Here is a 14,382-nt window from a genome sequence, read left to right as displayed (position 1 = left end):
AAGGCAGTGCCATAGCTTAGTGTGCTTATGAGCAGATGGCAATGCTTTCAGCTGGTTTAACCAGCCCCTGAGAATTAACCCCCTCATCACTGCACACACATACATCCCTGCTCTCACTACCCTTTGGGCATCCACTTAGGATAGAGGGTGGCTGTGTCCAATAAAAGATTATTCAGAGGTTGCTTGGAGACCAGTTGACCACAACACCATGCCCCTCCCATAATCACACACAACAATATACACACCAATTCACTTGGAGAAGTACATGCTTGGCTAGACTTGTGCCCCTTTCTATGGATGCATGTTACTAGTAAGGCAGCAAATGGTCACAAAGGAACAAGGATGAGCTCAGAGGGAAAATTCTGAGAACTGCGAGCTTGAGAAACAACAAACAAACAGAACAGCTTATACCAGAGAAAGTAGAACTAATGGAAAACAGAGGAAGAATTTCAAACAAAAATAGGAACAATGATTTATCATATATTTCAAAATATCTAGAAGAAAATAATTTCAGTGTTTCTAGCATAAAGAAAAGAAATGGGCTGGGCATGGTGGCTCACACCTGTAATCGCAGCACTTTGGAAGGCCGAGTGGGCAGATCACCTGAGGTCAGGAGCCTGCCCAACATGGAGAAAACCTGTCTCTACTAAAAATACAAAATTAGCCAGGTGTGGTGGCACATGCCTGTAATCCCAACTACTCAAGAGGCTGAGGCAGGAGAATCACTTGAACGTGGGAGGCATAAGTTGTGGTGAGTGGAGATCATGCCATTGCACTCCAGCCTGGGCAACAAGAGCAAAACTTCATCTCAAAAAAGAAGAAAGAGAGATGAAGGGAGGGAGGGAGGGAAGGAAGGAAGGAAGGGAGGGAGGGAGGGAGGGAGGGAGGGAAATATTTGGCTGGGTGCAGTGGCTCATGCCTGTAATCCCAGCATTTTGGGAGGCCAAGGCAAGCAGATCACTTGAGGCAAATAGTTCAAGACCAGCCTGGCCAACATGGTGAAACCTTATTTCTACCAAAAAATACAAAAAAAATGAGCCGGGTGTAGTGGCATGCCTCTGTAGTCCTAGCTACTCAGGAGGCTGAGGTAGGAGAATTGATTGAACCCGGGAGGCGGAGGTTGCAGTGAGCCGAGATCACGCCACTTCACTCCAGCCTGGGCAACAGAGCAAGAATCTGTCAATAATTAATAAACAAATAAATATTTAAAGTGATGGATATTTCACTTTAACTAATTTGATCTTTACAAATTATATGGGCCAGCCACGATGGCTCACACCTGTAATACCAGCATGTTGGCAGGCCTAAGCGGGCGGATCACGAGGTCAAGAGATCGAGACCATGGTGAAACCCCATCTCTACTGAAAAATGCAAAAATTAGCCGGGCGTGGTGGCATGCACCTGTGGTCCCAGCTACTCGAGAGGCTGAGGCAGGAGAACTGCTTGAACCCAGGAGGCGGAGGTTGCAGTGAGCCGAGATCGCGCCACTGCACTCCAGTCTGGTGCCTGGCAACAGAGCAAGACTCTGTCTCAAAAAATAAATAAATAAATAAATAATAATTATATGAATGTATTAAATTATCACAAGTGCCATTAAAATCTGTACATGTATTATGTATCAATTAAAAATAACATATAAGAAAAGAATAAATATGCTTGAAAAATTGAGAGAAGATACTAGAAACATGAAGTGGGAATAGGCATTTCAGTAAAAGAATCCTGCTGTTATTGAATAGAGAATTTGATGGATTGCTTCAATAGTGAAGGTACCTAGTAAAGACATGATCTAGAAATTTAGGTCAAAGAGTTACCCTGGGAGGCATCAGGAAAGGATAAGGAGAAATGGGGAGAAAAAAAGAGAAGGAAGAAATTTGATAATCAGGTGGCCAAGTCTATTAGAAATACTGGAAGAAAAAACAAAACAAAGAGAAGCAAATAGTTCAAGCAATAATGACGGAGAACTTCCTAATGTCGCACACCTAGTAAACTGCAAAGCAAGGAGGTAAGCCCAGGCAATCTAGCTTGGGTATACTGAATACGATTAACTGCTATTTACTGCCTTAGATACACTACCTCAGAAGCCGGGCTACAGGGGGAGAATTCAGTTAGGAACAGGGAATAAAGGGGGAAGAAATATGAAATAAACAGAAGAAAGGCCGTGCTTGAAGCGAGGAAGGGAATGTGTTAGGAATGAGGATAAAGTTTGGATGTCTCAACTCTATGCGACGAGATCCTAACAAAGCAAACAAATATCAAAATCCTGACAACATGGAAATCCACAATCTAAAAAGAGCAACAAAAAGAGACGAGTTATTTCCTCTCTAATCCTCAATTTCCTCATCTATAAACAGAAGCGATTGTAACACCTATCTCCTAGAGTTGTTATAAAGATTAAATAACAGAATAGATGTAGAATTATGAGCACAGGAAAATAACCAGCAGTTATTTTTATGAGAAGAGACTCCATGAAAATAATTTTATTTATTCATTTAATAAATATTTGTTGGGTCAGGCGCAGTGGCACACATCTGCAATCCCAGCACTTTCGGAGTCTGAGGCAAGTGGATCACTTGAGCTCAGGAGTTTAAGACCAGCCTGGCCGACATAGTGAAACCCAGTCTCTGCTAAAAATACAAAAATTAGCCAGGTGTCGTGGTGCACGCCTGTAATCCTGGCTACTTGGGAGGCTGAGGCAGGAGAATTGCTTCAACCCAGGAGGCAGAAGTTGCAGTGAGCAGATATCACGCCACTGCGCCCCAGCCTGGGCGACACAGAGAGACTCTGTCTCAAAAAAGTAAAAATAAATAAATATTTGTTGACACTCTTTTAGGCATTAGACAGTGGAATACAATGGTGAACAGAACAGACAAAACTCACCACTGTAGTGGAGCTTCTGGTGGGGAAGAAGTGCAATAAGCAAAGAAATACAAGTAGATATTATAATGTGGTGAAGCCTAAATGCTAGCAAGGAAACCAGAGCAAGGTAAAGATGGGATGTAAAGAGGTGCTACTTAGGGTGATCGGGAAAGGTCTACGCGGAATGAAGAGCGTGAAACGTCTGGAGGAATGGAGTTCTTGGTGGAGAGAACAGTGAGTGCAAAGATCCTGAAGGGGGAAAGTACATGGCAGATCAAAAACACACACAAAAAAACAGCAAAACTCTTAGGGCCGAGTGAACCAACAAAAAGCAGTTAGAAATAAGACTAGAAAGGTAGCCAGCAGCCACAGCCTTTGCATCTTCACTTGTCCCTAAAAAGTCAGTTTCTCCTGGAAACCATCATTCTCAGCAAACTGACACAAGAACAGAAAACCAAACACCGCATATTCTCACTCATAAGTGGGTGTTGAACAATGAGAACACACGGACACAGGGAGGGGAACATCACACCCTGGGACTGCGGGGGTGGGAGGCTAGGGAAGGAATAGCAGGTAGGGAAGGGATAGCATTGGGAGAAATACCTAATGTAGATGATGGGACGATGGATGCAGCAAACCACCACCATGGCATGTGTATACTTATTTAACAAACCTGCACGATCTATACATGCACCCCAGAACTTAAAGTATAATAAATAAATTTTTTTTAAAAAGTCTGTTTCTCAGCCAGGTGTGGTGACTCACGCCTGTAGTCCCAGCACTATGGGAGGCGGAGGCAGGAGGATCACCTGCGGTCAGGAGTTCGAGACCAGCCTGGCCAACATGGTGAAACCCCATCTCTACAAAAAATACAAAAATTAGCCAGCCGTGGTGGCCTGCGCCTGTAATCCCAGCTACTCAAGATGGAAGCAGAGGTTGCAGTAAGCTGAGATCGCGCCACTGCACTCCAGCCTGGTGGACAGAGCAAGACCCCATCTCTAAGAAAAAAAAAAGGCAGTTTCTTTTTCACCATTTGAAAATTTTTGTCTTGCACATCACATGAACTCAGAGGTGTCCGTCATGGAATGAAGTCCAGCGAGTGCCTTCATACGTTAATCAGCTCTTTCTGGCTTCTAAGGGTAAGTATGTATGTATGTATTTAGCAACACATTTGTTTTATTGACATCACCATGGGGAGCACCACGCTCGTGAGATCTCAGGTCTCCTGGCAGCTGGGCCTGAACTTAGTCACTGCTCAGGGAGGTGGTGGAGATGGTGATCACCCCCTCACTCAGTGGTTTCTCCAGCTGGGTCCCCTCACTCAGTGGCTTCTCCTTCGGCTGCAGCTCGCACTGGGGAAGCTCCTGGCTCGGAGGCTCACTGGGCCCGGGGGCGGGGGGGCGGTGCTGGCCCGCTCCCTGCCTCAGGGGCTCCCACAGCTGCCATCTTTTTTGCGGCACTTTTCTTCCTGCCTCTCCCTCATCAAGCTGCTTTTCCTTTCTTCGCCACCTTGGGAGTCTTCTTCGGGCTGCTGGACGACGTGAGCCGAGAGGAGGACTTCCTGTTTCCTGTCTCCTTGGTTTTGGCCAGTGGTCTCCAGGCTTTCAGCTTTGGACCCATGGGTTATTATTTTAGAAGACCCACCTGCCTCACAGCTGAGGCAGAAGACATCTCAAAACTGAGTTTCCCAGGCAATTTGCGTCTTCTCTGCTGGCCACAGGAAGTATCTTTGAATCCTCAGTGGTCATTCCAAACCAGTCCTCTAATTGCCCTTGTCCAGGTCCGTGGGAGTTACTCAGACATGTTTGAAGCACCAGAGTCAGTCACACTCTGAGTCACCCCTTCATTCTAGGGGAGGCAGCCAGGAAGCAGCCGGCCTTGGGGGAGGTTTTGATTTAGTGCTGTTGGATCCTCTTACCCAGCCCTGCCCATGCCCATGGGTAACCCTTTCTCACCCCTTCAGGCTAGGGTGGCCATGTTCTTTAGAAAGGCGTCCCAAACACAACTCGATCCTTCCTCCCCAGTGAAGATTGTTCCTTGTCGCTAATCACAGCAGAAGATTTCTTTCATGTCCCATACCTCTCTGAGGGGTGTTCTGGCCACAGCTGCTGGTATCGGAAACAAATGCATCCCTGTGCTTATTTGACTTTCCAGCCACCTCTGAATTTGTAACCAGTCTGGAAGGCTATCCAGTTTTTATCTTCATGGATCTGGTTTGCACTATTATGTGTTGACAGCTTCATCTAGGTGTTTAAGATACATTTAAAAAATAAGATTAAGTCTCATAGTCCATGCATAATAATTTTTTTTAAAAGCCCAGAACTAAGGATATAAAAGAAAAATGAATGAATTGCCACCTATTTAGGGCTTTATTTAAATTTAGTATTTAGGACTACTATAAGGAGAAAAGTCAGTGGCCCATAAGACTTAAATACAGCTTTCTCAGTCTTTTCCTTCAAATGAGATACAGTTCCAGAAGGTCAGTGCAGCTACAAATATTACCAGAGACAGTGTCAGCAAGAGGGCCACATCTGGACTGGCCCCTTTGTTCTAAACATTGTCATTATGAGAAGAGAAAGACTCCCAGCTTCAAATATTTTTCTTCCAAGTTTGGTGGCAAAGGACTAAAAAAATGTACATATTGGCCGGGTGTGGTGGCTCACGCCTGTAATCCCAACACTTTGGGAGGCTGAGGTGGGCGGATCACGAGGTCAAGAGATCGAGACCATCCTGGCCAACATGGTGAAACCCTGTCTCTACTAAAAATACAAAAATTAGCTGGGCATGGTGGCGTGTGCCTGTAATCCTAGCTACTTGGAAGGCTGAGGCAGGAGAGTTGCTTCAATCCAGGAGGGGGAGGTTGCAGTGAGCCGAGAGTAAGCCACTGCACACCAGCCTGGGTGACAGAGAGACTCTGTCTCAAAAAAAAGTACATATTCTTACAATATCATCACTTTATCTGCTATGAGCAATGATTTCACCTGGCATCTATGCTTACTATCATGCCACAAAATGGCAGCAAGCAGATATTTTGGAGAGGATTAAATGGGGCTAATTACAGATATAATTTACCTGCTCTCGTGCAACTCTGTGAAGGTGTTGATGGCTCCTTGGCCATAGCTCTGTACCTTCCTGGGAGCTGGCCCAGGTAGAGATAGAAACAGGACTAAGAACAGTTTCTCTCAGTTCATGGATGAGAAATTTGTAACTAATTATTCTTAGAAATTAGAGTATTTCTGATATTTGGAGATTGATATCATGAACAGAAACTATTCCACACTCTGAGAAAGTCAAGAAAACGTGACTTCAGGCCAGCCAGAGGCAGCCTCTGTATGCTAGAAGGACCCTTCACCCAACCTGCCACTTCTTGGACTCCACGTGGCTAATAGGTAAGGACATTAACTCATAGGAATCTTGGAAACTAACAAAATAAATAGTACCTAGGTGTCAAAGTCCTTCAAAAGGACATGTTCTCTGTTCTTGCAGCAGCAGCTTCAATTCCTCTTTGTAATGGCCTCACTCAGAAGAACATGTAAACAGAAGGATTTAAAACAACTGGAGACACGTACCCCAGATATGTCTTTTCCCATTAGCCCAATTTGATATCAGTGAAGACCAGTTGTCCCCTGGTAAACTATGGTGATGGAGAATTTAAAACTCACACACTATCCTGCTAATGTTTTTATTTTCTGTTTTCACCATATACTTTCTGCGACCTCCTAATGCTATTCCTGACATATGGCAGTGCTGAATAATCTGTACAGCAGCAAGGTGGAATAGAAAGCACACAAACTGGAATGAGAAAGGTCCAGGTTTGAATCTCGGCTCTATCATGTACTTAGGTACATCATAGCCTGGTACACATATGAGTACTGGGTACTTGAAGTCACAAGTTTATTTCCATGTTAAACACACACACACACGCACACACAAACCAACCGCTTACCTCAACGTATTAGTCTGACTGAGCTGCAATAATAAAACCGTAACAAAATACCACAGACTATGTCACCTAAACAACAGAAATTAATTTTCTCACAGTTTTGGAGGTGGAAAGTCCAAGACTAGGGTGCTGCCACGGTTGGTTTCTGGTGAGGTCTCTCTCCTTGGCTTGCAGGCTTCCCATTGTGTCCTCACATGGCTTAGGCATGTGCAGAGACAGGGAGCTCTGGTGTTTCCTCTTCCCCCAAATTTATATGTTATTACACACACACACACACACACACACACACACACACACACACACACACAGATTCCATTTATATGAAGTTTAAGAACCAGCAGAACAAATCTATGGTGGTGAAGGGTGACACTGACTAAAAAGTCACACAAGGGGATTTCCTGAGGAGATGGACATTTTCTATACCTTGACCTGGCTGGTGGTCACATGCATGTATACATATGAAAAAGTCTTCAAGCTGCATCTACAATTAAGAGTTGTGCTTTTTATTGAATGTGAATTGTATCTCCATAAAACACTGTCTAAAAATATTACACTCCCTCCAACCCCCACCATAACCCATCTCTATTCCAGGCCCAGGGCATAAGATACGGAAGCAGAGGATTCAGAGAGGATGGATATTTGAAAAAGCTTCCCACTTCTCTCCATTACTCCAAGTTGCCAAACATCCTTTTAGGAATTAGGCTGGGGATGAATATATCCATACATGTACATATAAAACTTTAAAATTTGTAAAAGGCCCCTAGAGATCATCAGAGTTTTCTTAACAAAGCCGGCTTACTTTCCAGTTGGCTTTGATTTGGGGAACTTGTTCTGTTTTCAGTGGCTTCAGTGTCTTTGAAAGTATAAAATTAATGTATTAATGAGAGGCCCATATTGGGGCTGGGAGGAATCATGGAAGCCCATGAGATTCTTGTTTGTATTTATAGTTTGAATTGGGCTTATAAGAAGTTGATAATTGCTTTGAGAAATGTAATATTGACAAGTTCTTACAATTGCAAAGCTTTAAAGCAAACATGTAGTGATGTGTTCAGGACCTATTCCATCAGTCAAGTTCCTTTTCATCCTGATGTAGTGTAAGGAGACTTGAGCGTGACATAGATATAGGAAATGGGGGTTGCTTTTTTCTTTTTTGAAAGAAGCTTGTGACTAGCTTTTATAGATTTATTCAGAGAATGAAAGGTTTTCGTCACTTCAAGTTGTACTTTGTATTTAGAAAATATTCTTATTTATATTGCCTGTCTGTGATCTATTCTAAAGAAAAAGAAATATGGCTTGTCAGATATACTTTATAGGTTACTAAATTAGTAACACATATTTTTTTCTTTTTCAGGAGAGGATCTCACTCTGTCACCCAGGCTGGAGTGCAGTGGTGCGATCCTAGCTCACTGCAGCCTCGACCTCCCGGGCTCATGCAATTCTCCCACCTCAGCCCCACTAGCAGCTGGGACTACAAGACTCCAGCTACCATGCCTGGCTAATTTTTGTATTTTTTTGTAGAGCTCGGGTTTCAACATGTTGCCCAGACTATCTTTCTAAAAGCAAAATTATCTACATTTTTAAACTGCGTCCACAGGGTTAGCGCTAAATCTTAGCTTTGCTTATCATTGAACACTCAGCCACTTTCATTCGAGTTTCAACATTCATTTTCATCTGAAGGCGATGGGAAAACAGTCCTGTCCCCAGACACTGCCTTTATCCACTGGCTTTATTGCTTAGTTTCCTCTATAGCCATGCCATCTATCTGGAGGAGTGTACTTTCATGCAAGTTTAGACCTGGGAAAGACCTCAGAGATGAACTAATCCAACCAAGCTCTGCCCTCTATGCCGCACTCCACTTAGAAAATAAATTCAGGTAAGAGGTGAAGTGGCTTGATCAGTGTCCCAGGCTGGTCAGAGGCAGAACCGGAGCTCTTGTGTCTGCATGCAAGTCCTTTGCTTCTTTTATGCCACAACAGCCTCAGCGTGCTGTGCTCAGTTTAGTAGCACAGTGATGCTAGAGCAACAAAATATATTTCCTAGAGTCTTTCCACTAGAAAAGGCACTAAGCAAGGGGCCTCCCATCTCCCAGGAAAGAGCAAAAGCCGGAGTTTTACATTGAAAACCTGAAGGCATCTTCTTATCTTTAATCCTAATACTGTTTTGGTCCAATTTCAAAGAGATTAAAGCATGTACTTTAGGCCGGACAGATGAGGGCCCGATCATATCTTCCTAGCTGTATGACGCTCAGTGAGATAGGTAATTTCTTCATGCCCCACTTTCCTCATCTAGGAATGGGAGGAGTGCTTTCCACACTTCCTGGAACACAGTCGGGCACTGCCTAATGTTTCCTTTGGAAATCCAGCACATCTGTACAGCTATTTCCTTAAAAATATGAGAAAGTTGATTTCCCTTCAACCTTTTCTTTCCATCACTTTTGCATTGCACTCCGAATCTTCTCTTATTCTTTGTAGTTCTAGAGAATGGCAGATGTTCGAAGAATTCAGAGTCAGTACAGAATTTTTTTTTTTTTTTTTTTTGAGACGGAGTCTTGATCTCTCACCCAGGCTGGAGTGCAATGGCGGGATCTCGGCTCACTGTAACCTCTACCTTTCAGGTTCAAGCAATTCTCCTGCCTCAGCCTTCTGAGTAGCTGGGACTACAGGCGCCCGCCTCCGCGCCCGGCTAATTTTTTTGTATTTTAGTAGAGACGGGATTTCACCTTGTTGCTCAGGCTGGTCTGGAACTCCTGAGCTCAGGCAATCCGCCCGCCTGGGCCTCCCAAAGTGTTGGGATTACAGGCGTGAGCCAACGCGCCCGACCCGTCGATACAGATTTGTACATGGTGGGTACTATAAGGCTTTGCTTTTTTGGTTTCCAGTTCTCTTCCCTCAGAGGCCAGGGATTTTTCCATGAGTTGCCGGACACTGAAGTGATTTCGGACAATACATTCTGTGACAACGACTTTAAGGTTCATTTTCAGCAAAGGACTGGATTTGGGTCCTAGCGAACAAATCCCAAGACATGTTTGCAGCAATGCAAAGGACCACGGAAATCTAGACAAATACTTTAATTTTACAGCTACAGAAACCTAGGATCTCAGGGGCTGGGGCATACTCCTCAGTTATCCAATCGGGCAGGGCCTAACACCCAGGTTCAGTCCCCTGGCTCCGAGCTTTTTCCATCTTACCAGCTGCGTCTCATTAACTCCACCTCCGAAAGTGCTAAGGAAGTTCCCTCCCAGTGCCTACCCAGGCAGGGTGGGGCGATTCTGTGGCATGGAACAAACCGGGAGAAAGACATTTTCCAACTGTCAGCACACAGGCTGCTTTTTATCATTCCTGGGGGTTGGGAGGAGGCAGGGAGAGAAGGCTAAGACACCGGGTTCAGTACCCGGAGGTTCTGGGGAGAGATCTTTGAGACTGCCTACTCGGTGAGGCCACCTTACTTTCTCCTGGTCTGTTTTCCCCTGTGGGGTGACTGCATGAGGAGTCCTGCTTGGAGGGTTCCCCAATACAAGGTCGACTGTCCTTGATCTAGGTCGGGGTGGGCAAGTTCCTGCCGCCGCCCCGTCTCTGCGGTCCTCGGAAGTCGGTGGGATCTTCCTTTCCTTGCCTCTTTCTCCCCCACGGCGGGAGCCGCGCAAGGGTAGGGTGGCTGCGGTTGCCTTGCCCTTTCCACTTCCACGTCCCTCATTCCAGGGTATTTCATCCCGTCCTCCGTCCTCGGCCCCCACCTTTTAAAACACTTTCCAAAGCCACCCCATTAAAAGTGCGCGACTTCTCCCGGGCCTGCAGAAGGAGCTCCTGCTGCCCGGCATTCCTCGGATTCCAGCGCTGTGACGTCCCCAAGGACGGCGCGCCTCCAGCTCGGGAGCTCGGGAGCTCGGGCTCCACGTTTCAGCGCGCGCCCGCGGCGCCCCCGGCGCGCGCCCTCCCGGGCCGCATTCCTCCCCGCCCCCGGCCGCGCGCCCCGCGCTCCCTCCGCCTCCAGGCCCCCAGCGCCGCCGAGCCCGGCTCTGGGGTGGGGGAGCCGCGGCCGCCGGCGCCTGCTCCGTCCCCTCCCACTCGCACGGCCCCTTCCTCCCTCCTCTCCCGGCCGCTCGCATTTCCTGCCGGTCTGGCTCTCCCGGCCCCTCGAAGTTCTTCCCAACTTTTTCTCCGCCGAGCGAGCGCAGCGGGCGCAGACTCGGGGGCAGGTTGCTGTGTTCCTCCGGGATCGGCCGCCTCCTCTCCTGGCTCAGGTCCTCGGGGAGCCGAAGACAGACACCAAGTGGCCACTGGCGCTCCTTCCCCTCCCAGCTGAGCCATCCTCCCCGGCCTCCTCGGGCGGGACAGCCCCTGCCGAGGTTTTTCTCCTTTTCTCCCCCGGTGCGCCCCTGCTCCTACTCTCGCTCCAGGATCGCGGCGGAAACCTCCCTCCCCTTTCGCCTCCTGCGGCTCCTTCCCTCCGCCGCAGCCACTGGAATCAATTCCGTGGGGAATCGGGGCTCCGCCGCCGCGAAGGACAGCCTTTCCGCGCGGGACTCCGGGGCGCCACGGGGGCCATGTAAGCAGGTAAGCCCCGTCCCAGCCGGGGAGTCGGGCCCGAGGTTGGAGGCCGCCTCGGCGCTCCGGGCGCCCTGGAGATGACTTGGGCAGACGCTGGCAACGCCAACTTGCGATTGGCGGCCCGGGACGCTTGGCAGGGCATCGGGGGCGCGGGGTGGCCGGGCCACAGGGGTGTTATCTCGTGGTGGGAGCTGCCCTCGATGAGGCGCAAAGCTTGTCCCGGGAGTGAGCTGGAAGGTGAGCGCCGTCTGGGGAGTTTGTGGTTAAACCCTCACCGTCGTCCCCTCTCACCATTCCCTCCTGCGTTTTGGGAACGAGAGGGGACCTCGAAAGAGCAACCGGAGATAACTAGACCTTGGGGACTAGAGGGTGAAAGACAAACGACATCGCGGTCGTTGCAGCGGTAGGGGGATGCAGCTGCCCGCCGCCCCCAATCACCTGCCCCCACCACCACCAGCGGGAAGGGAATCTTGAGGGGAGCGGAGTTTTCCTGCCCTCCCACTAGGCCCCAGTAGTGCCACAACTCCTGGGCGTCGAGGCTCCTGCTTGGGTGGTCGGGCTGGCTCGTAGAAAAAAGTTGTGGTCACACAACTTCAGATCAAGTCTCCACTTTACACTTTCAAAGTTCTAGGTATTAACAGCCTCTCCTTCCTCACGTGACCCCCAGATCTCAGGTTTGAATACTTGTAAATGGGGTTTACACCTTTTCGTCTGGAGAGAGCAGTGAGGTAACGCTGCCCCTACCTCCCTTTCCCTCTCACGTCCTTCAGTTCCTGTTCTCCAACCCCCTCATCCCCACCTACAATTTCAGAGATTGTAGGGTTTCCGCCTAAGCCTGGGGACTGGCTGTCGCAGGTTCTTTGTGAAGGTGAGGAATCTCTAGACTGCAGGCGCGGGTAGTTACAGAGTTTCCATCAATGTGTTAACTTCTTGAAATGGATTAGTTCATTCATCTAACAAACCCAGCTTCTACTCCGCTAGGCACAGGGGATAGGAAGATGCCAAACAAGAGCACGGGACAGGAGTCTGCAGCCTAGTGGAGGAAACCTCAAGGCTAAATTATAATGCATGGAAGAGGGGTTCTGTGAGAGTCTGAGGCGAGCTTTGTCCTGGTGAGGTGTGCACTGGACTTAGAGGATGGAGGTGGGCTCACCTGGAGGGTGTATTCCAGGCAGAGGAAACAGCTGGTGCAGAGTGAACACAAGAAGGACAGAAAGTTTCCCTGGCTATCTGGGGGCCCGAGGGGGATTTATGGCCATGTTGGTGTAGTGTTGCTGGGATAGCATTCTCTCCACCCCCAATATCAGAAATTAATCTAGAAGCATGTTAGCCACTTACAGGAACCACAGGTAGTTTCCAGGGGAGCCAAGATCTCCCTCTTTTTACACCTCCACGCAGCTGTTGTATGATCATCCAAATTTTAATTGACCCACGCTCAGTTTCATTAAAATGGTATTGATTGCTTTTTCCCCCACGTTCAACCAATGATTCCTTTTTTTAAAAGGCTGCCTGACAGCAGCAGGTGTGATAATACCGCAGCATTACGGACCTTGTATTATAGTTACCTTGTTTGGTGATGGGGTTACAGCTTGTGCCATAGAAATGGCACAAGCCTTAATGTGTGGGAGCTGAATGGCATGATACCCTTTTGCCCAGTCTGAATGGGTGGCATGAGATGCAAAATTAGTTCATCTGTATGTCACTAAGTTTGTTATATTTTACTTTTGCGTCATTACCATTGCTTTAGTACAGTTGTAAGGTCTGTTGTTCTTTCTCTGAAACTTTAGGAAAATAGAAAACGCTGTATCTTCTGGTAGAGTTTTGTAGCCTAATACCCAGGATTCAGCCAGTCCTGCCTAGAAAAGTTTCTTACAATGCAGTAGCATTCTGTACGTGGTTTGCCTTTCAAGGGTGCCTCTTCACTGGACTGAAGTGGTGTTGTAGTATTGTTCATAGTGGCTGAGTCCTGGCTGAGGTGGCAGACATCCAGCTTTTGGTGACCTCAGGCCAGTACATCAGAGTGGGAAGAACACACTGACTTCCTACAACTTTGGGTGTTTATTCAAGCCCCTCTACCAGCATCTTATCTCAAGAACAGACCCTTGACAGATGTTTTTTCTGAAGGTGTAGGGACCTGCATGAGAGAGATGGCTGAAGAGAAGCCCTTTTCTGCTAATCCCAGGCATTTACGCAATTTCCATCATTGGCTTAAACACGGAATTATTATTAATACTTGAGTTATTCAGATTTGTGCATACTGTGTCACGCTGGTAGCTGTAATAGAAAGGACAGTTTTTTAATATGGAAGAACCATAAGGAATTCAGAGAAAAATAAATTTTAGAGTAATTCTTGCTTGCCCTGAATGGATGAGCTAAATTTCAAGAACTATGAGGGTTTTTAAATTTTCAAGTCCCTGCCTTCCTTATTAGAGGTTTAAATTTGCTCCAGGGGAGCAAACATCAACCCTTTGATTGCACAGTATAGCCCACCTGGGTTCCATATTCTTGTTGTTTTTGAATAAGGATTTCATCAGATTCTTGCATTTGAGCTTCATTACTTAGTCACCAAATGCTGTGTTTTTAAAAAATTCATTTTAAGCCTCAGAATAGTGCTGTGAGCTTTGTTACAGATAAGGCGTGAGAAAGAGATAAGATGAAATACTTAATTAGCCAATTAAGGAATGAGGGAAAACAAACACTTAAGTTTAGGTAGGGAGGAGGTTCAAGTCAATGTCTAAAACGCTTAGCATCTCCCCTTACTGATTTAAATGGATTTAATTTACACTTCCCCTGTCTGCGTCCCAGGGAGGGCTTATTGAGTGGTCCAAGGGGTATGTGTGGCAAGTTCTGTAGCTTTTCCTAGTTGTCATTGTGCTGGAGCAGGGGGTCCAGGTTTGGGAGTTTGAAATATAGCTAGGTTGGAATTCCAGCTCGGCCATTTTTTAGCTGCATGATGTTGGATGAACTTCATAGCCTTTTGAGCCTCAGTTTCTTCATCTGCAAAATGGATCTGGTAATATTTAGCCTGTCAGGATG

General features: G+C 47.0%; 1 protein-coding gene across 1 annotated transcript in view; it reads left to right on the top strand.

The window, feature by feature from the left end:
• The first annotated feature begins 10,944 nt into the window (after positions 1 to 10,944).
• Positions 10,945 to 14,382, top strand: part of PTPN14 (protein tyrosine phosphatase non-receptor type 14) — a 191,116-nt gene continuing 187,678 nt past the window's right edge. The window contains exon 1 of the mRNA XM_021677356.2: positions 10,945 to 11,352. The gene's annotated coding sequence lies outside the window, so the exon portion shown is untranslated. The remainder of the gene's footprint in view (positions 11,353 to 14,382) is intronic.

Source organism: Aotus nancymaae, unplaced genomic scaffold (genome assembly GCF_030222135.1).
Source record: "Aotus nancymaae isolate 86718 unplaced genomic scaffold, 86718_ANA_hifiasm-v0.15.2.pri h1tg000032l_0, whole genome shotgun sequence".
In the NCBI taxonomy this organism is placed as follows: domain Eukaryota; kingdom Metazoa; phylum Chordata; class Mammalia; order Primates; family Aotidae; genus Aotus; species Aotus nancymaae.
The sequence above is the reverse complement of the archived record's forward strand: the minus strand, read 5'-3'. Positions and strand labels throughout refer to the sequence as shown.